General features: G+C 36.8%; 1 protein-coding gene across 4 annotated transcripts in view; it reads left to right on the forward strand.

Moving 5' to 3' along the window:
* sphkap (SPHK1 interactor, AKAP domain containing) overlaps nt 1–21,793 on the forward strand; it is a 114,324-nt gene that overhangs the window by 47,782 nt on the left and 44,749 nt on the right. The window contains exon 1 of one of the 4 annotated variants that reach the window (XM_016261739.1): nt 15,245–15,406. The exons of the other annotated variants lie outside the window; for them this stretch is intronic. The gene's annotated coding sequence lies outside the window, so the exon portion shown is untranslated. Of the gene's footprint in view, nt 1–15,244; nt 15,407–21,793 lie in introns of those variants that run through there. 4 annotated transcript variants of the gene reach the window in all.

Consider the following 21,793-nt stretch of genomic DNA (forward strand, 5'->3'; position numbering starts at 1 on the left):
GAAGTGGATATCGTCCTCTTTTGGAAGACCAAACAAAGTAGTTTCGCTTTCACAATGAAACACACAGCGTCTTCATGACAAGGCAGCGGCAACAACAATACTACAGCGAGAATAAAAGTTACTCCTTTCCTTGCGTGAACATTTGGGCGGCGTTATGCAAATCTTCCCACATAGTGAGGTAGACATGTGGGGCGTGTTAGAACGAGCCGTTTTAGGTAGGCGTGGTTGACTCTTAACTTTTATAAAGAATATCTCTTTGGATTTGAGACTTTAGTCTTTGCAACTTTACAGATCTTCTTTATGCACCAAGAGCTTGTAACACTCCAAAGAGAAAGGAAAAATTTAAATCGCATCATATGACCCCTTTAAATTCATAACAGAAAGTCTTAAATTCATTAAGTTGTGGCATTAAATGGATTTTTTTTTTTTGCCTTCGAGATGGTTCACTCAAAAATGAAAAGTTGACCACAGCCATTGACTTCCACTATGGAAAAAATACTGTGGAAGTCAATAGCTACGATTAACTGTTTGGTTATCAACATTCTTCCAAATATCTTCTTTTATGTTCAACAGACGAAACAAACTCATACAGGTTTGGAACAACATGAGGGACAGAATTGTCACTTTTGTGTGAACTATCCCTTTAAATCAGGATATACTGTATTATGTACTTGAAATGCAAAATTAAGATAGTTGAATTAGTTTTCCGAGAAACAGAAGCAAATATCTTAAAAACAAAAACAAATATCTGTCGGTGAGTTATGAAAATTAGTTTTCCTTGATTTTTCTGAGCCCCCTACACTGACAAATATTTGTTCTCGTTTTAATCATGAACTTGCTTCATTTTAATCAATTTCTCTGAAAACAAGACCTCTTATTTTCAGTGGCGGCTTGTGGGTTTTAAAATAGAGGAGGCACACTAATTGTATTGGTCTGGGATCCCTGCCGATTATTATTATTATTATTATTTGCTTAACAACTTTAAAATGGCTTTTTGGTTGCTTTTAGTCAGAAAACGTAAAGAAAACGACACGCATACAGCAAGATAATATCATTTCACTTACCTGGCCTATCACTTGAAGCAAACATCCATCCCTTAAAAGTCTGTATTAAAAGAGAGCTGCCTGACTCGCCATTTAATTAAGCCGACTGCTGTAGCCTATATCCAGCTTAAGCTGTTTTCCCTAAATTTGTGTATATACTGTTTGAATGACAGCTTGGTAAATCTGATCAAATATTCAATATCGCTACTCATCATAAGTACTTGGTACATTATCAGCGCAGCGGCAGACGTTCAAACTAATATCACGTAATTTACGTCTCTTTGATGATTGGTTGATATCAGAAGGAGGCTAGCCTCCTCTACGAAGTTTCTTTTCTCAACACTCCTCAGCGCTGACAGTGAACACTCGATGGTGATTGGCAAATCTTTTTACCAAAGGAGGCACGAGAGCTCATCTCTCCCCCGGCCTCCCACTACCCTTCTCTATTATTGGCGGTTGTTATTACATCAGCAGATTCGGCACATTCGTGATAGACAAGCGCCACTTTCACATTATGGTATTACAACTGTGAAGTTACAAACAAAAAATACACATTCTGAGACATGAACTGAAATGAATTGTGAATTTTATTAACATTAAATCATCCTCCTCCCATTTTCACCTCAAAATTATGAGGAAGCTGTGCCTCCCCTGCCTCCCCTGACGAGCCGCCACTGCTTATTTTTGCTAATTTTGCTTTTCAATGTAGTTTAAGAAACTTTAGACATTTGCACTGGAAAACGACAAAAATACTGAGAACAGCACTTTTTTTGCTGTGTGATCAGAAGATAAGGTAAAAGTTATTTTCGTATTCTAGTTAAGTTTTTTGTCAAATGAACTGCTGAATGTTGTATTTTGTTGCTAATGCAGCTCATTTTCTGCTCCCTAGACAATTGCATTCAGAGAACATATTGGCATGTTCTGTTCCCTTCGATTTAATCTTGAAATTGTCTTAAAAAGGTCTTAAATGGAGCATTATAAAACCTGCAGAACCCCTGATGTGCACTCACATGAGATGAAGATTCCGGTTCTATCGGTAGCTAAAAAGAAACCATTAAAACACCATAAAAGTATGAAGGTGGCAGAATTTGTTTCATTGCAGTTCCTATGGAGGCCATTTGTGCCATGACCGAAACTAAATCTCTCACTTTCCCCTCTCTCCTTCCTCTCCTTTGATTCCTGTTACCTGCTGTTTCCATTGCAGGGTTTAATTTATAATTGATTTAAAAGGTGATCATACATAATTCATTTCTGTTGCTAATGAGGCCTAAAAGAATTTGACAGATCCAGTTGAGTATTCGTTTTCTACAGACGCACAGTTAATTGACACCTCCCAATGAATATCGGCTCAGGTCTGGACCCTGTTTTATTATTGATAAGAATTGATTCACTTTGATACAGACACCAACAGACAAGACTTTGGCATAACAGAGTGTCATATTACTGTGGTCAAACATGATCTCATCTTGACCCTTTTTTTTACCATCTCACTCTCTCTCTCTCCTTCTTCTAAAGTTAAGCAATAACAACCTTCATTAAGAGTTTCTTCTCTTCGTTTTTACTATTTATGAGAGTCATTATTGCTTCTGTAATTAGTGCAGACATGTGACGCTTTTCCCTACTTCAGAAATCCATTGGGAATTTTAAAGTGGGAATGCACTTAATGTAAATAATATATACACTCTTGTTTAAAAGTCTGGGATCAGTAAGATTTCTTATTCTCATCAAGGCTGCATTTATTTGATCAAAGAGAACAAAAACAGTAATATTGTGAAATATTATTACACATTAAAATAATGGTATTCTATTTTAATATACTTTAAAATATAATTTATTTCTGTGATGCAAAGCTACATTTTCATTATTCCTGTCTTTAGTGTCACATAATCCTTTAGAAATCATTCTAATATGCTGATTTATTGTCAATATTGAAAATAGTTTTTGCTGCTTAATATTTTTTTGGAACCTGTGATACTTTTTTAAGGATTCTTTGATGAATACAAAGGTAAAAAGTAGAAATAGAATCTTTTCTAACAATATACTGTAAGTATTTACTATACTTTTTATCAATTGAACACATGCTTGCTGAATAAAAGTATTAATTTCTTTAAAAAAAGAATTACCGACCAAACTTTCGAACAATAATGTACACTCTAAATAATGCTGGGTTGTTTCAACCCAACTTTGGGTCAAATATGGACTAACCCAACTTTTGGGTTAAAAAGTTTATTAAAAAATTTTAACCCAATGGTTGGGTTAGCCCATATTTGACCCAAAGTTGGGTTGAAACAACCCAGCATATTTTAGAGTGTATATTGTTACAAAGGATTTCTATTTAAGATAAATATATAATTTGCATGTGTAACAATTATGGATTTACATCTTTCAGATATTAAACGTTTTCCATGTTTTCACGCTTGAAATAGTCAGTAACTCTTTTCTTTCATGCTTGGAATGGCAGCAGCAATTGCTCATTTATGTGTGTAATTGTGAGTGTATGTGTATGATTGATTTTATGTATCTGTCAAGATGCACAATATTTGGGTGAATGTTATAGAGCAGGTGGATTTTACAGTGAGTTGACATGTTCATTTTGTGAATTGGTCCTTGGAGAGGTGATGAGAAATCAAATGTTCCTTTACATTTTAAAATCAATGTTGATCTATGATAAACATACTGAAACATAAACACTAGAACATGCTTTTCCTGGCTGTGTTTTGCACCAGCCACACTGCATATCCTTCCAGAGCATCCCAACATTAGGAAAGAGAGCCTGAAGTTTATTTTTAACAAGGTCCCCAATTATTTCAGCCTGACCTTAACGGTTTGTGCAGCACATTTCAGCGCAGATTGTTTTGTGAACCTGTCACAGTGTAATGCAGGCTTTGCATCGGAATGTCTTTTATGAGAGCTGTTACTGCCTCTGCAAGAGTCATTAGCACACTATATGTGACGCATTAAAAGGCATATGTAGTTGCTTGAGCTCTGCGATGTCCATAAAGGACACTCCATTGATTTCCCTTATTACCTTACGTCAGAGAGGGACTATTATTGAAGCATGAGGCAGTGCATACTACACTTGATCCAACAGCAAACCCACTGTGTGAGAACAGCAATGTGCAATTTGTATAAAATGATTGGAGTAGTCCGGCATTCATCCCCAGAGAGAAGTCAAGTCTGTCGTTTCACTGGGAGATCAAATCATGACATTTTGATTAAAAATGATGGGCTCAAAAAATGACGTGATGGATATCGCCATACGTCCCCAGTGGGCTGATTGCATTAAAAATAGCACACATTCGTTTTCTCAAATGTTATGTTTAAATATGCAAACGAGACATATGCAAATATCCACATTTCCAGAACAGAAATCTGAACATTGGATAAAGGCTGGTTCAAAATACTTGTTTAATTTTGTTGACATACTAAATTAAAGGTGATTTTAGCACTGCATAAATCAGAAAATAACAGCCAGAAAAACACACACATATTTTTAAGACGTTTTAAGAATAAAATGTTGTTTCTTGGTTTGGAGAAATTTAGCATTACATCACTTTCTCAGCAATGGATCCTCTGTAGTGAATGGGTGCCATCAGAATGAGATTCCAAACAGCTGATAAATACATTACAATAATCCACAAGTAATCCACACACCTCCAGTTCATCAATTAACATCTTGTGAAGCCAAAAGCTGCATGTTTCTAAGAAACAAATCCATCATTAAGACATTTTAACTTCAAACTATCACTTTTGGTCAAAATATGAGTCTGTAATCCATAATAAGCTTCCTCAAGTGAAAAGGTTTTCGCCTGTAAACGGTGTTTGATCTTTGCATACTTCCTTCCTCCTTCAGATGAGTCCACTTTTTCACTGGAGAAAAATAAATATTATGCATAGAGGACTAGTATTTCAGCCGAAGGCAACGATTTGAAGTTTAAAAAAGTCACAAACACGCAGCTTTTCTGGAGACTTGTGGATTATTGTGATGTTTTTATCAGCTGTTTGGACTCTCATTCTGACGGCACCCATTCACTGCAGAGGATCCATTGGTGAACAAGTGATGTAATGCTAAATTTCTCCAATTCTGTCCCATGAAGAAACTCAGAAAAGAAAACTCAGGCCTGAGGGTGAGGAACTTCTCAGCATCTCTTTTTCCCCAGGTCAACTGTTTCTTTAAAAATGAAGAGCATGGATGAACTGTTCACATTAAGATCAAATACATACATTTAGAAAACAGAGAGGGTGAATTTAAAATTCATGCCGACTTTAAACCCTGGCCGGAAGTGTGTTTTTGTTTTTAATATTATGCAGACTTTCTGCACAACACTGATACAGGTTTGGGTGTGCAGTCTGTGCCAGTGTAATCTAGTGCGTTCTCACGCTAGCCAGCAGGACCACAGGAGCTGGCATCTCATAACCGTTTTCATGCCAGCTAGTAAAACATTTATTTGAGGAATTACAGTACATTTCACTATAGCAGTATAGACATGAAAAACAGTTAAATTGAAAAAATATATTAGCAATCATTGATTTTTAGTTGAAACTGTGGTCCCTGGTGATTCATAAAATGCTAGTCAGTGGCTACTGGTAATTTGAGAAGCAAAAAAAGCAACACAAAATGTATACCCATAGCTCCTGACGAAACATTGAGGTTTTATGAAGCGAAACGATCGTCTGTGCAAGAAATTGAACATTATTTACAACATTATTATATAATCCAGAGCCCCAGGCAAACTGTCTAGAGTGATGTCCAGTTCGCAAATGAATCATTTTTTAGAACCGGTACATTTCAGAGAACTGGATCCACCAGATCACAAAACCATTTCAGACTGAACCATCTGAATACAGGCGTATCTGATCTTCTGCTGAATGAATATTATAATATAATATTATTATTATTGAACGGAGGGGCCAAATGAATGTTTTTATGGTTTCTCTTTATGTAAATAGGTGAGCTGATCAAAGCTTATGATGTGCTTTAGACATGTAAAACATCCATATTTCACACTATCATTGGGTGGTTTAATAATATAATTGTGTATGCGTTATGTCATTGTGTTTTTACGTAAATTAACTGGTGAATCGTTCATTTGAACCAGTTAATTGAAACGAAGCATCCAAAAGAATCCGTTTGTGGAAAATAATCAGATTTCCCTGTTTGCATGTGGCTCTGGATTACAGATATGTTGTAAATTTCTTGCACAGACAGATTGTTTCGCTTCGTAAGACCTCAATATATTCTCAGGAGCCTTGGGTATTCATTTTATGTTCCTTGATATGATTTCTTTTTTACTCTACACTGTAAAAAATGACCGTGAATTTAATGGTAAAAGACTGTAAAAATGCTACAGTAAAAACCTGTTAAATGGTTAACGGTAAATTCCCCTACTATATACGGTGAAAAACTGTATTGGACATTACATGTATTGGACATTAATTTTACGGTAGTATACTGTTTTTGGAAGAGAAAAAGTGTGTTACCATGATGGTGTTTAGCGTTTGTGTGAATGACACTGTGCACCTTCTATACATGATATTGTTAAAAAGCTGCTTGTGATGGGCTTTGGTTCATCATGTGACTTTCTCATCAGCACCTGCATTTGGTGGTTATCAGTGTATTACAAAGCTACAAAACAGATTTCAGTACTTCAATAGGTTGGTATATTAACATTATATCAGTTAATGAAATTACGGTATTTAACTGTAAATTTAAGTTAAAACCGTAAAACCTAAAACGTTGCTACCGTATTTTTTACGGTATAATTCCGGCAACCACAGCTGCTGGTTTTTTACCGTAAATTTTACGGAATTTTTTTTACAGTGTAGTAGTGATGGTATTTTATTTTTATTTTATTTTATGCTGACTTAGATTTTATGAATCACTAAGGACCACGGTTTCAGCTAAAAATGTTATTTACTGTTATGCTAAGAAATGAATCGCCAAAAGGCAACTGTGACAAGGAACACAGTAGTCATAAGGAGTGATAAAGGGACAGATTTTTTTGAATATAAATGAACATAAGTTGTTTATGAGAAATGTATTCTGTTTAACATAACATTTGATGTATGCGATTTCTTTCGGAAAAATAAGACATGTGTCACTAGCATCGTTCCCGCTGTTGTGTCGGCCCCATGGCTTTGTTTTTAGTCCTGTTCTAATGATGTGCATTTCAGTCCCATTTCCACAGATCATTAGAACCGCTTCCATATTCCAGGAATGATCGTGGCCGTCTGTGTGCCATTATTAGCAGTACATTATGCCTCTTTTGTGTATGATAATGTCCTTTGATATGCCACTCAGCTATGTCTCAGTTCTAATCCTGATCCATAATTGTTGCATGTATTGCCCTGCCATGCAGGTCGACTGGCATTAAGGAGCGTTAATTGAATTGAGGAGACCAAACACCTGGTATTCCATTTGGTCTGCATGTTAATTAAGGAACATAATTAAGTTGTCTGAAGCATCCGTTGGACTAATTACAAATCTGAGTAATCCCTCTGGTTTGGATGACTACACACACACACACACACACACACACACACACACACACACAAAACCAACAAATGTGTACACAAACATTAAGAGATATAGAAAATAAGAGAGATCAATAATACAAATATATAAAGTCGCATGAAAGGTGTTTTTTTCGTAGCAATACGCAGGTTGTACTTTATCATGAATTTATGAAAGAATAAAAAGAAAATGTTCACTTCCAGCCTGCGCAGACCTGGCACAACACATCTTGATATGCCTTATCTGAATGTAAATAAATTATATTTGATAGCTTCAGAACATTTTTGTTTTTTTTAAGGTGCTTTTTGTCATTTTTCTTTTCTTTTCTTTTCTTTTCTGTTCTTTTCTTTTTTGCTGCAAGTCTTTAAAATGTCTGAAATTCAACTGAATCAAATTTAATGTTATAAAAAGTCTTAAATAAATTAAAGGGTTAGTTCACCCAAAAATTAGCCCATAAATGACTCACCCTCAAGTCGTCCTAGGTGTATATGACTTTCTTCTTTCAGACGAATCCAGTCGGAGTTATATTAAAAATTGTCTTTGATCTTTCAAGCTGTTTAATGGCACTCAGTGGGTGTTGCATGCATCAGTCCAAAAGAAGTTAAATAAAAAGCAACCATCCATAATAAAAAATGTCTCACATGGCTCCGGGGGGTGAACAAAGGCCTCCTGTAGCGAATCAATGCGTTTTTGTAAGAAAAATATCCATATTTAAAACATAATAATCACTTTAATCTAGCTTGCGCCAACAGTTGTATACGGAAGCAGCTCTGGGAGGATGATGTAAGATGTCGGTGTTGAGCATGCGCCGGTGAGTCTCGTGAAAACCAACGTTTGTTTACAGGATCAAAGGAAGCAAAGTTTCCTTACTTTAGCAAAGGAAAACCAGTCTCCTCTTAGCTTATATCGAAATCCTCCGACATTCTTCTTTACAAATCCTTGTTTTGTACTTCTAATAAGTGACCGTTGTTTTGTTTTGACCTCTCCCCTGTGCTTCCTGCGCAAAGCCGACCTCCATACGTCATCCGCCCGGAACTGCTTCCGTGTACAACAGTGAGTGTAAGCTAGATTAAATTGATTATTATGTTTTAAATATGGATATTTTTCTTACAAAAACGCTTTGATTCGCTACAGGAGGCCTTTGTTCACCCCCCGGAGCAGTGTGAGACACTTTTTATTAAGGATGGGTGCTTTTTATTTAACTTCTTTTGGACTAAAGCACTGCAAAACCCGCTGAGTTCCATTAAACAGCGTGAAAGATCAAAGACAGTTTTTTATCTAACTCTGACTGGATTCGTCTGAAAGAAGAAAGTCATATACACCTAGGAGGACTTGAGGGTGAGTAATTTATGGGCTAATTTTCATTTTTGGGTGAACTATCCCTTTAAAATATAATTTTAAGAGGCCTTAAATCTGGAGATGAAAAAACAGGAATCACAATCTGCAGTAGTGATTAATAAATTTCAAAAGACTGACTTAATAAAACAAATCACATAAATTCCACAGGCTCATGGTTTGCATTCAATTAATACCATGCATTTATGTCAATAGATTTCATATGATCTACTATTGATAAATTATGACAGTATTTATTTACTTCATGGTGTTTATATTGTAATATGTTATAGATGGTTAAGAGTGCATATTTTTTGTCCCTCATCTTTTTGAATGAGCAGTTGGAAGTAGTAAAGCACAGACATTTCAAAATAAGACTTTTTCGGAATTCTTTACAGAATATTTTTTTCTGGATGTTACTGGTATTTTGGTTACATAATAAACAGTATATGGCATTTAATTCAATGTAAACTCTTGTGACACCAAACAGTTGCTTGTAGACATTGACAATGACTATAAACTGTATATATATATATATCATTATTTTTTTCCCCTATTATGGAAGTTAATTGCCATGGACATTCTGCATAATATCTGTTTTTGTCCAGGGAGGAAGGTCACACGGGTTTCTGGCAATATGAGGACATAATTTAATCTATTCTTTAAGACAATAGGACTTCATCTGTACTGAGAGACACAGAGATAGTGACAGACAGTGAAGGATGTTGGACTTGTGAGAGAAATGTCAAGTGATAATGAGTGATAGGAAAAGGTTGGAAGTGGAGAGGAGATTATAATCATAGACAACGGACAGTGAATAAAGATCAGTCAGATGACAGATGTAAAACTCGCCATGCCAGACAGTCATGACAGGTAACTGATGCTCGAAGAGGGAAGATCTTGGCACAGCATAATTCTGGTCTATCACCAGTGGTCTGGAAACACAATCTGTCAACACAATCCTTCCACCACCGCAAACTCATAAACACACGTGATGTGAGGTCATCGACGTGATTTCCCTCTTCACTCTGAAAAAAACTGGTGTGAGATTTGCTTTATAACAGTATTCACATAGAAATTGCTAGTAAATTTCGCAAATAATTACAAAGAAATGGCAAATAACATTGAATTAAATGTGAAATTTTGAAGTCGAAATGCTGAAATAGTATTTTCTTGTAAGACATATTATAATCTTTGTTTTATTTACAACTTTACGTTTTACAGTACACTGTAAAAAATGACCGTGACTTTAACGGTAAAAGACTGTAAAAATGCTACAGTAAAAACCTGTTAAATGGTTAACGGTAAATTCCCCTACAATATACGGTGAAAAACTGTATTGGACATTACATGTATTGGACATTAATTTTACGGTAGTATACCGTTTTTGGAAGTGAAAAAGAACGTATAATTTACAGTGAATAACCATAAATTGACATTCCCAGAATTCCCTGCGTTACATTTCAAATTTGATGTTTTTTTGTTGAAATAACTATGTTTCTTCTTAGTTTTTTCTTATCAGTTTTGTATATTAGGGTTGTGTGTTACATCTAATGTTGTTAAATGAACGTTTATTGCATTATTTCAGTTTCATGAGTGTTACCGTGATGGTGTTTAGTGTTTGCGTGAATGACACTGTGCACCTTCTATATATGTTATTATTTAAAAGCTGCTTGTGATGGGCTTTGGTTCATCGTGTGACTTTCTCATCACCTCCTGCATTTGGTGGTTATCAGTGTATTACAAAGATACAAAACAGATTTCAGTACTTCAAAAGTTTGGTATATTAACATTATATCAGTTAATGAAATTACAGTATTTAACTGTAAATTTAAGTTAAAACTGTAAAACCTAAAACGTTGCTACCGTATTTTTTACGGTAAAATTCTGGCAACCGCAGCTGCCAGTTTTTTACCGTAAATTTTACGGAATTTTTTTTTCAGTGCATAGTATCTTCTTGTAAAGTATACTCCAGTCATCTTTATTTTATTTACAACTTAAAAAATATTTTTTTACAGTGTAGTATTTTCTTTTGAAACACTTTAATAATGTTTTTTTTATTATTATTTACAACTTCAAAAAAATGTTTGTTTACAATTTTTTCAACAGACGTATTGAGAAGTAACTAATATTTAAGCTTTCTTTTATTTACAACTTTAAAAATCATTTTCTACAGTGCAATCTCAAAAATTGGTGTAAGATTTGCTTTGAAACTATTCTATTAAAGAATTTGCTGAAATTTCACAAATAATTACAAAGAAACGACAAGTAACACATTGAATTAAACATGACATTTTGAAGTAGAAATATTAAAATACGATAATAAAAAAATTGCCGTAGAAACAATATCCACTCAGAAATTTGCCTTCAGTTTCACAAATAATTACAATGAAAAGGCAAGTAACAGTAACACAATGAATTAAACACGAAACAACTGAAATAGTATTTCAATGAAGAACCTATACTCCAGTAATCTTTGTTTCAAAAAACATTTTCTACAGTGCAATCTCCCAAGAGCGACTCCCACAATCGCTTTTGCGTTAAAAGAAAGCAGCGGCGTGTGATTATCACAATCAGCGATGCCGGTCGTAACCATGTGAATTATGAGAGGTAGCTGATGTGCACAGACACACTTATAAATCCCCACGATTAGAATAACAGCAGCCTGAGTCTCAGTAATTATACTGATCAACTATCCCATTAACGCTAATTACACCCACGTGGGCCAAGCCCTGTGTGCCTCCTCCAATAACTCGTACTCGATTGGAGAGCGTGCAGCGGCGTGTGCTGTATGTACTCTTGACAAAGGGCACTCGGTGTCTTTGATGATGTGATAAAAGGCCGCGCTTATCTGACTGTGGGATTAGGTGGAAATAACTTGTCAATTTAATTTCGTTCTCCAGCACAGCTGTATCGTAATCCACACACACACACACACACACACGATAGCATCTCCTGCATCTGTAAACACACCTTACCCTGACTCATAAGCATCCCTCCTAATTAGATGACAGACTCCTCTCTTTACGGCATTTAGATAACACCGGGAATTAGCATATCGTTAAAGTGACACATGAAATTTGCATGTGATTTGCATAACTCTAAATTCGGCCCCTGGCATTATCTGCATATACGTCACACGGCCCGCTCTTCCCCAAGAGCCCCTGGGCCCTGTGGGTCATGCCACCTATATCCCATAAATATCTCGGTCGGTGTCACATCCCGTCTTCCTCATGTCTTCCTCCTCCATTGTTTCCCTTACATGGCCTCTGCCGTACTCACGTTTCTTTTCATCTGATGAAAATGCAAGATTGTGTGTCCCTCTGTTGTTGTAAACCTCAGGCCAGCTCTCTGCTGCTGCCATCAAAGTCACAGTGACAGCTGTCAGTCGCCATCACGGGCCCAGCAGGGACAGTTCTAGATAATGCATGTTAAACAGACGGATGAGAGAGAGACATCAGAGTCACGCCGTCTGATGCATGTCAGTGCTGTATCAGTGTCCGGCCAATAACACTCGTATCAGTCATTAAAGAAGCAGTAAATCAAACCAGATGTGTTCAGACTAATGTCAGTAGAGGCTATAATTAAACATCTGCTGCTTGTATGCCTCCTGCATAATTTATATTATAGAATAAAACTTGAAACAATAATGTCATAAGAGCAAGTCGACACATTTTCCGGCAGCTTTTATTGCAGAGTGCCTTAAAGGAATACCTCAACCAAAAATAAAAAAATTTCTGAATATTCACTCACCCTCTGGCCATTCAAGATGTAGATGAGTTGTTTCTTCATGGCAACAGAAAGAGAGATTTAGCGTTACATCACTTTGCTCATTAATGGATGCTCTGCAGTGGATGGGTGCCGTCGGAATGAGTCTAAACAGCTGATAAAAACATCACAATAATATATCCATGAATAATGTTTTGTGAAGTGAAAAGCTGCGTGTTTGTAAGATGCAAATCTATTTATAAAGGCGTTTAAACTGTTGCTTTTGGCTAAAATATGAGTCCATAATCCATAATAATATTTCCTTCTGAAAAACTCTCACATCAAAATCCACCCACATATTAGTTTAGAGCTATTTTGAACTGTTTTAACTTGTAAACGGTGCTTGGTCTGTGCATATTTCGCTCCTGATTTAGACCAGATGATTTTTTTCCACTGGAGAATATTATGAATAGAGGACTCGTATTTTAGCTGGTTTGAAATTAAAAACATCTTGATGGATCTGTGTTTTACAAACACATTTTACAAGCCGATAACCAATGAACTGGAGTGGTGTGGATTATTGTGATGTTTTGATCAGCTGTTTGGACTCTCATTCTGACGGCACCCATTCACTGCAGAGGATCCATTGGTGAGCAAGTGATGCAATGCTATTTCTCCAAATCTGTTCTGACGAAGAAACAAACTCATCTACATCTTGCATGGCCTGAGGGTGAGTACATTTTCAGCAAATTATCATATTTGGATGAACTAGTCCATTAATCTTGACTTGAGAATTGGAGGTGGAAAGAAGTTTTTTTTTTTTTTGCATTGCAGGGTGTGAAAATATACTTGAGAGGGTGTTGATAGTTATTGGCGTTGAATCATACTTACTAAGGATGCAGATCTCTGGGGAAAATGACAGAATCACTGGGGTTTTTCAGCCTTGTCATCTGTTATGCACTAAAAGCTGCAAACAGACGTTTTATACATTCTCTCACATTCTTCGTACAGACAAATGAAATACAACAACAATACACAGAGTCAAAACACTTGTTTATGTAAATGAGAAGCATTTCTATTTAAGCAGCAAACAAGACAACCTTAAGAAGCAGTGATGCCAGTGTCCTGCTGTGTGACTAAATCTATTTGAAACTAAACTTTTCAGACGCTTCTGTAATTATTTTTGTACATGTAGCTTTTATGACCTCACGTTGGCTATACCAGTCAAAAGTTTGAAATGATTTTATTTATTCATTTATTTAGAAGGAAGTCTTTAATGCTCACCAAGGCTGCGTTTATTTGATCAAAATATAGTCAAACATCCTTCGAAATTACTCTAATGTACTGGTTTGCTGCTTAAGAAACATTTCTTCTTATTCTCAATGTTGAAAACAGTTGTGCTGCTTAATATTTTTGTGGAAACTGATTGTTTTAAAGTTAATATTCATCAAAGAATCCTGAAAAATGTTAAGCAACAAAACTGTTTCTACATTGATGATAATTGAGCAGCAAATGTGCATATTATAATAATTTCAAAAGATCACGTGACACTGAAGACTGGAGTAATGATGCTGAAAATTCAGCTTTGATCACAGGAATAAATTACATTTTAAAATATATTCAAATAGAAAGCAGCTATTTTAAATGTCAAAAATGTTTCATGATATTTCAAATTTTACTACATTTTGCATCAAATAAATAAAGACTTTTTACGAAAACATATTGAAAAATCTTACCTCAAACGTTTGTTTAATAGTATAAAATATTTGTAGGGTACCTTTCAAAAAAATCATTTGCAGGATCATTTCAAATGAATTAGTGAAGAAAAATGGGATTCAGTTGTGAAAACAAAATAATGCAAGATATACATTTTGACATACACTCTAAAAAATGCTGGGTTAAATATAACCCAGCGCTGGGTTAAAAAGGGACAAACCCAGCTATTGGGTTGTTTTGAACCCAACCGCTGGGCCATACAATCCAATAGCTGCACTCTAAAAAATGCTGGGTTAAATAGGGACAAACCCAGCAATTGGGCTGTTTTGACCTAGCGGTTGGGTTAAATGTTTAACCCAACCTTCTGGGTAGTAACCCAACCGCTGGGTCAAAACAACCCAATTGTTGGGTTTGTCCCTATTTTACCCAGCACTGGGTTGTATTTAACCCAGCATTTTTTAGAATGTGGGTTTGTCCCTTTTTAACCCAGCGCTGGGTTATATTTAACCCAGCATTTTTTTTAGAGTGTAGGCTATACTGTATATGTGGCCAAACTTGCTTAAACCTAATATTTTCATTTTAAATTTGGACATTAGTTAGAAAATACGTTATTTAGCCTACCCAAGCATCTATTATATATCTTGTCCAGACAGTTTTTCTATATGTGCTGATGTCGGTCTGCACATGTTCCATATTCCGTAGAACACACTACATGTCATGAGCTGTCGCTATGCCTGCTTGACTTCGTTTACCTTTTACCATTGGTCTTTCTATGCGCACAGTCGAGTTGCCGCGTTCTGTTCATCAAATGAAACCGCAGTGACGTAGAGTTCCCCCGCTGTTTTGATGATGCCTGGCGGGTCCCATAGCCTTATCTGGCATTCACTACAGTCTGTGCAGCTCTCGCTGGAAATTCCTCCGCTGCTCTGACAGACTGTGATGCGCTCGCGCTCGGGACAGGGGCACCGGCACGCGCCACAGCGCTCGGGCTTCTTGGCACGCAGGATGATATAGGAACATAAGGCTATTTAGTGCTCGGTTTTTTTCTGGGAGGAGTGGCAGAAACCCAGTGCCTCCTGAAAATATTGGGGTAAGTGCGCGCATTTCAAGCTTTCCATCATAAATCACTGTGCTTAATATAAGCCGAATCTTAGATGCGATTTCATCCACTAGTTTTTATTCTTAGCAACATAGTTTTGCGGTATTAAAATCTTAAAATGTGTACTTAAACCACACGAAAAAGACAAATCAGTAAATAATAATTGTGTGTGCCCGCTCTCCATGGGGCATGTGCAAGACGTGAAAAGTGCATTTGATTTGCTAACATTAGAATATGATTTACTTACAGACTGTTACATGCATTGAGCGCCGTGCTGTTTATTCGGCTACGAATTGTTTGCTCATAAACGCATAAGGCAATGTGGTAGGATGAATGCTCGTGTCTCTCGACGACTGTGTGGAGAAAATAGCTCAAGATAAGGTGTCTTTATAGATAAAAAAAATAACCCATTTATTTCAGGTGGCTCGGGACGTCGCGCAACGCACGCTCATTTATTGCGCATCTGTTCGCGCGCTGGCTTTCTTTTTGTTTATTATTATACATTTTGATTATTATCTTTTTCCTTTTGCAGAATGATCCACCGGTTACTCAAATATTTGATGACATTTTGAAAATGTGATGAATTACCGCGTAACAGATATCTGGGCTCGGTTGTCCGTCTGAAATGGTTTTGAGCTGAGGGAAGCGTGTAAAGCAGCCGTTCTCCTTTCACCTCAGTCTCTGACCTAAACGGTCAACAGGGTCATGTTAAAACTAACCGTGACAGCGGAATGGATTATTTAAAGCGAAGTGTCATTACAATCTTAAACTTCATTAGCCAGCTCGCATTAAAGATGAAACGTTCCCGGGTTTGACGGAACAAGTGCCAGAGAGAAAGAAACGGTCTGTGGTCACGGTTCTCTTAATTAACAACTTAACTGTAATATATTGCTTTTGTGTACAAGTCCCATCGTTTACATTTGTTTAGATTTAAGCAGTTACAGTAGAATGACTGAACTTGCGGACTTGAAGCCGGTGCTGTAAGCATTTTAATACCACATGCAAATTGTTCATTCAGACCGACAGATATAACTCAAATATATGTCGTGACATAATCGTCCTGTCTCTTGTGACAGTGGTTCTATCTGTAAACAGAATATAATGCTGCGTTCAAGTGGGACGTTCGTACTTCCGAGTTGACTAATCGTAATTACGACGTCAGGTTTAGTCGGCACAAGATGGCGGTGTACCTTCTTTTAATAAATTACAAGAAAATACAAGCGGGTCTGTTAACTCTGCTTATAGAAACTGAAGAGCAAAGAATTCGCATCAGGTGTGTTTTGCGGTTTTAATATTTTTTTTTAAACCAGGATTCCAGTATAACTGATTTTCAGCATCAACAAACGCTAAAATACAGAGATTTTAAAACGCTGTTAGCTAAATGCAACATGCAACATGGCAAATCAAAAGATTTTTCACCTGTAGGTGCAAAAACGATAGCATTTTTTTACTTGGATGTCGTTAACTAGCTGCGTAACAAGAACATGACCAATTTAAGTTTATAGGACAACTAAACTATCAATTTGGACTTGAAGCCGGTGCTGTAAGCATTTTAATACCACATGCAAATTGTTCATTCAGACCGACAGATATAACTCAAATATATGTCGTGACATAATCGTCCTGTCTCTTGTGACAGTGGTTCTATCTGTAAACAGAATATAATGCTGCGTTCAAGTGGGACGTTCGTACTTCCGAGTTGACTAATCGTAATTACGACGTCAGGTTTAGTCGGCACAAGATGGCGGTGTACCTTCTTTTAATAAATTACAAGAAAATACAAGCGGGTCTGTTAACTCTGCTTATAGAAACTGAAGAGCAAAGAATTCGCATCAGGTGTGTTTTGCGGTTTTAATATTTTTTTTTAAACCAGGATTCCAGTATAACTGATTTTCAGCATCAACAAACGCTAAAATACAGAGATTTTAAAACGCTGTTAGCTAAATGCAACATGCAACATGGCAAATCAAAAGATTTTTCACCTGTAGGTGCAAAAACGATAGCATTTTTTTACTTGGATGTCGTTAACTAGCTGCGTAACAAGAACATGACCAATTTAAGTTTATAGGACAACTAAACTATCAATTTAAACAAAAAATTACCGTCAACTACAGACGTTGCATCCATCGATTCCGCCATGTTTCTCATTGACACGCCCGCAACTCGGAAACTCGGGGCTTAAATAAAATTTCGAGTTTCCCACTCGTAATAACAACTTTGTGGTGGCGTTCATGTGCGTTCAACTCGTAAATACGATCAATCCGACATGACTTGAACGCACCAAAAGAGTCAGGTGAACGGCCGCACTTGTATAGCCAAACAGAAAGGTTTACTGCCTGTCAATCATTTTGGATGTTCAGGTTTGTTGACATTTCTTGGAGGCTCGTTATTTATGGTTGCTGAAATTTGGGCAATTACATTAATTGTTCATTTAAGACATGCTTATCAAAATCGAGGGCTTAGAGTCTATAGCAAAAGTAAGCAAATAAAGGAGTGACATTATACTTCAACCGATATATTAATTAATTATTGTTTTAATTATGTTTTTCCAAGTTTCGATTAGTTATGGTGAAAAACAGCCTAATTTTTAAGCAATTTTACATTCAAATTAAACCACGTAAACTCCAGAAGTATGTTCATATCAAGTCCCTCCACATTTGCATAAAGTTACACTTTTCTCAGCCTTATCATCCTGTCGCCAAAGGTCACTGTTTGTCATGCCACTGGAAATCACCAGCTCTCGTTGAAAGTTGAGTTCACTGGTGGTGTAAACAGGCTTAAGACAGCATTTGCATTCACTTCCCAAACGGTGATTGACAGCCTGAGAAAATTGAATTTGCTTTTGACAGGTCATCATGAGCAAAACGCACATGGGAGTGTATATTTCACGCATGTACTCTGTTTAATCGTGTTTCACTTTACTCACCATTATTGTCCTCTGGCTATAAAACGTTTCCAGCTTTTTTGTTGATAAATAATAACAAGCCTTCACGTAACCATCGACACGATTTCCATAAAGACTGGAGCTTCAGTGTAGCTCAGGCCCACGACACATCCAAACACATCAGGCAGCTGCGCTCATGTCCTCAAGGGATAATTTGAGTTTTTTTAACATCTGTTTTCATTCAGCTGCAAAGCAATCACAAGAGTGGTGCATTTGATAGCTGTCAAATGGCATTTATGGCTTCGTGTCATAAGTTCAGTCTGATGCTAGCTGCACAAATAACTGTCTGCTGTCTTGGAATTGCTACAAATGGTAATGGTTTTACAGTAAACATAGCTAAAATTGTGAAATCATTCCTTTCTATTTAGCTCATTTAGTATATCATATTACAAATATTTATGTGCACCAAACAATTGTGTGCAGATACCCTGTTGTTTAATTCAAGACTTCACACAGAACTTCACACAGAATGTGTGTTTGTGTTTAAAAACTAGTTTTTGCATTTAAAAACATGCGACACAAATGGAAGAAAAAAAAGTGAGGTCTCAAAATTGTGTTTTTTAAAGCTTGCAACGTGAGTGCAATGGTCAAAGGCGTCCATCTAGCACATGTCGACAATGGCAAAACAGTGCAAAAGCAAAGCAAAAATGCAATTCTGTAAGAATGCCTAAAGGAGAAAATGCAGATTCACCATTAGACTCACTACAAAACTCAAGCTGACCCTTCACTAGAGAAATTCACTTCCGCCTCTCTGAATATTCCTGGAATTCTTCAATATAACTCATGAGATGCTTCATTTGTTTTTAGATATAATCCTGCTGAAAGCTGTTTCATAGTGATGGTGAAAAATGGCTAAAAGTATACTGTAGATGATGCCTATGCTTTACATTGTGTCCTAACCAGATGTGAAGTGGCATCTTTTCCATGTTATCATAGTTTTTGTCTTGTGGTTTCTATTTCTGTGACAGCTCAATGATTATCTCAGGGGCTTGTTTGTTTTGTACAACATTCAAATATTATCATTTGAGTTTGAATATATTTTTGCATGACTTAAATAGCCATAATGAACGTGACAATGGGTAAATAAACTGTGAACAAACAAGTGTAATCCAAGACAAAGACTGTATCAGTCACCGTGTACATTTTTTGGAATCACGTTACAATAATTATTTTTTTATTAATTCAGTATGTATTTGTTTCTTCACGTTCCGTTGCTCCGCACCACCTGCTCTTCTGATTGGCTGTGATTTGTGATTGATTTTGTTGCATCTTGTAGCTTCGTCTGGTGTTGTCATTGAAGTAGGACACAGTGTTTGAGTCACATAGCCAGAAACAAATAATTATTGATAATAATGACGAGCTGACTAAGCTAAGCTCAAAATGAACTAAGAATAACTAAGAAAGATCTGCGTTTTGTCATTGGCAGCCCTGGCTCTCGATCTGCCGAAGTGTTGAAGGAAGGGATTTAAAGTACGTTTTTCTCATTTTCGTCAACCGAACCACACATTACAGCAACACAATTGCGCGTAGTTGCAGCTATTTTGAGTGTTTAATGTTAAAAGGTCCCTCAAGGCTCTCAGGTAATCCTCGATTGAGGCCAAAAGATATTCATAAACATTTTAGGTGAATATACAGTAGGCTGACATCCCAAGACAGCTCCTCAGAACGAAGCAGTTAAGCCTTCTGATGCTCAAGTGTTTGCCTTCCTGGATGGAAAGCTTATGTCATTTGCTATCTAACCGTCATGGCCTTGAGGAAAGCCCAGCAGAACCAGTCCTTTCTCAGGGGTGACTTGAGTACACAATCGGATTAGTGAGAGAAAAGACATGGAATAAAAACACGTTCACACAAGTCATAAGTAACTGTTTTCGATTTTATTTTCTTGTTTTGACATTTTTAGCTTGCTCACAGCATGCTGTGTTTTAGCTGTTTGACCGTTTGCACGGTATGTAGCCCTCTTTGAAATGTTATAACCGTGCACATTCAGACAGACGTCATGTCACATGCGTCACGTCTCAAGCTGTTTTTCAGCGTTCTGCCACGAGTTTTGTGTTTTAAATCAGTTAAAAGTAGTCCAGACATTGAAAAACATGTCTCGTCTTTGCTCTCTTCCATTCTGTTGCACTCAAAACATTAAAAAAAATGCAAGAGCGAGTCTAAACGCTGGCTGAAAATCAGGTATCATTCAGATAAACCACTGACTAAATGATTTTGTAAGTATAGGTAGTTTTGACCATCGCTAATGTGTTTTACAGTCCATTACGGAAGGCACTCGATGTACTTTTGAAATCTTTTATTATAGATAATAAAGAATAAATCAAGTTTCGAGTTTACACTGGCATCAGTTCATCATTTACTGTCATGTCATTTTATTTTGTCATCGAAACACAAGAAGAAATCTAAGGAGGAAAGTTTTCAAGAAAGTGTATGATGATTTATACTGCAAGCGCCTAAATGACAGAAAACACCCTAAAAGTATCTACTTAAACTTTTAGATGCTTTTATGCATCCAAGTCTTAAAGTCCCCATGAAATCAAAAGTAAAGTTTTTTGGGTGTTAGTATCAATATGTTAGTCTTAAGGTTATCTATAAGGCAGTGTGCTCCAAAACAGTGACAAAATTTGCATTTAGAAGATATAAGCATTCAAAGCTTGCAGTTTGTCACTTCCGCCAAAACGGCTCAATGATTTTTTTTGACGTCACATCGTACTTCAGCTTCTCATCAAACTTTCTGTCCAATCAAATGCTCTAGAATCCGAAGCGCCCGCCCCCTACACTATAAAATAGACGCTGAAGCCACGGCTGAAATCGGTCACTTGTTCACAGATTTAGTATTTTCTGTACAGTGAATGACACGTAGTGCACTATATAGGGGAACGATTCAAACAGTGTAAATATGCTTTCCATTGAGGAAAAAAGAAGTCTGGTTTGGCGCTGTGTCACGCTAACCACCGCACCGCACACACACTCTGCTCCGGTCCAGAGACACGATAACACAGAGCGGATCACATGCGAGAGTCGGCGCAGACCACAAAATGTATCGGAGCTATTTGAATTCTACACAGAATGCTATATTTTACAGCAATATGGATGAGATTGTCATACCCTGTCAAATGCGACTTTACGGAGCTCAACGGCTCTAATCGGCTCTAGCCCAAGCTGTGATGTAAACGAACGCTATTGGCTATTTTAAAAAGAGGCGGGGCTGCTTGATATGTCCTGCCCTGTCTTCCTGTTTCAGTTAAAATGACGTCAACACATAGAGTAACGCTGCGTGTTTCTAAGCGTTTCAGGGGACCTTTAAATTTTGTGGCTCCCAAATGTCATTTGTGGTTGTTGTTTGTTTGCAGATCAGATCATTTAATGGTCCTTTGTAGTGCGTTTTGCTCTTTGTGAGGTCGACAGTATTCATCACTGTCCATTTAAATGGAAAA

Source organism: Sinocyclocheilus grahami, unplaced genomic scaffold, assembly GCF_001515645.1.
Source record: "Sinocyclocheilus grahami isolate Dianchi unplaced genomic scaffold, SAMN03320097.WGS_v1.1 scaffold31.1, whole genome shotgun sequence".
Classification (NCBI taxonomy): domain Eukaryota; kingdom Metazoa; phylum Chordata; class Actinopteri; order Cypriniformes; family Cyprinidae; genus Sinocyclocheilus; species Sinocyclocheilus grahami.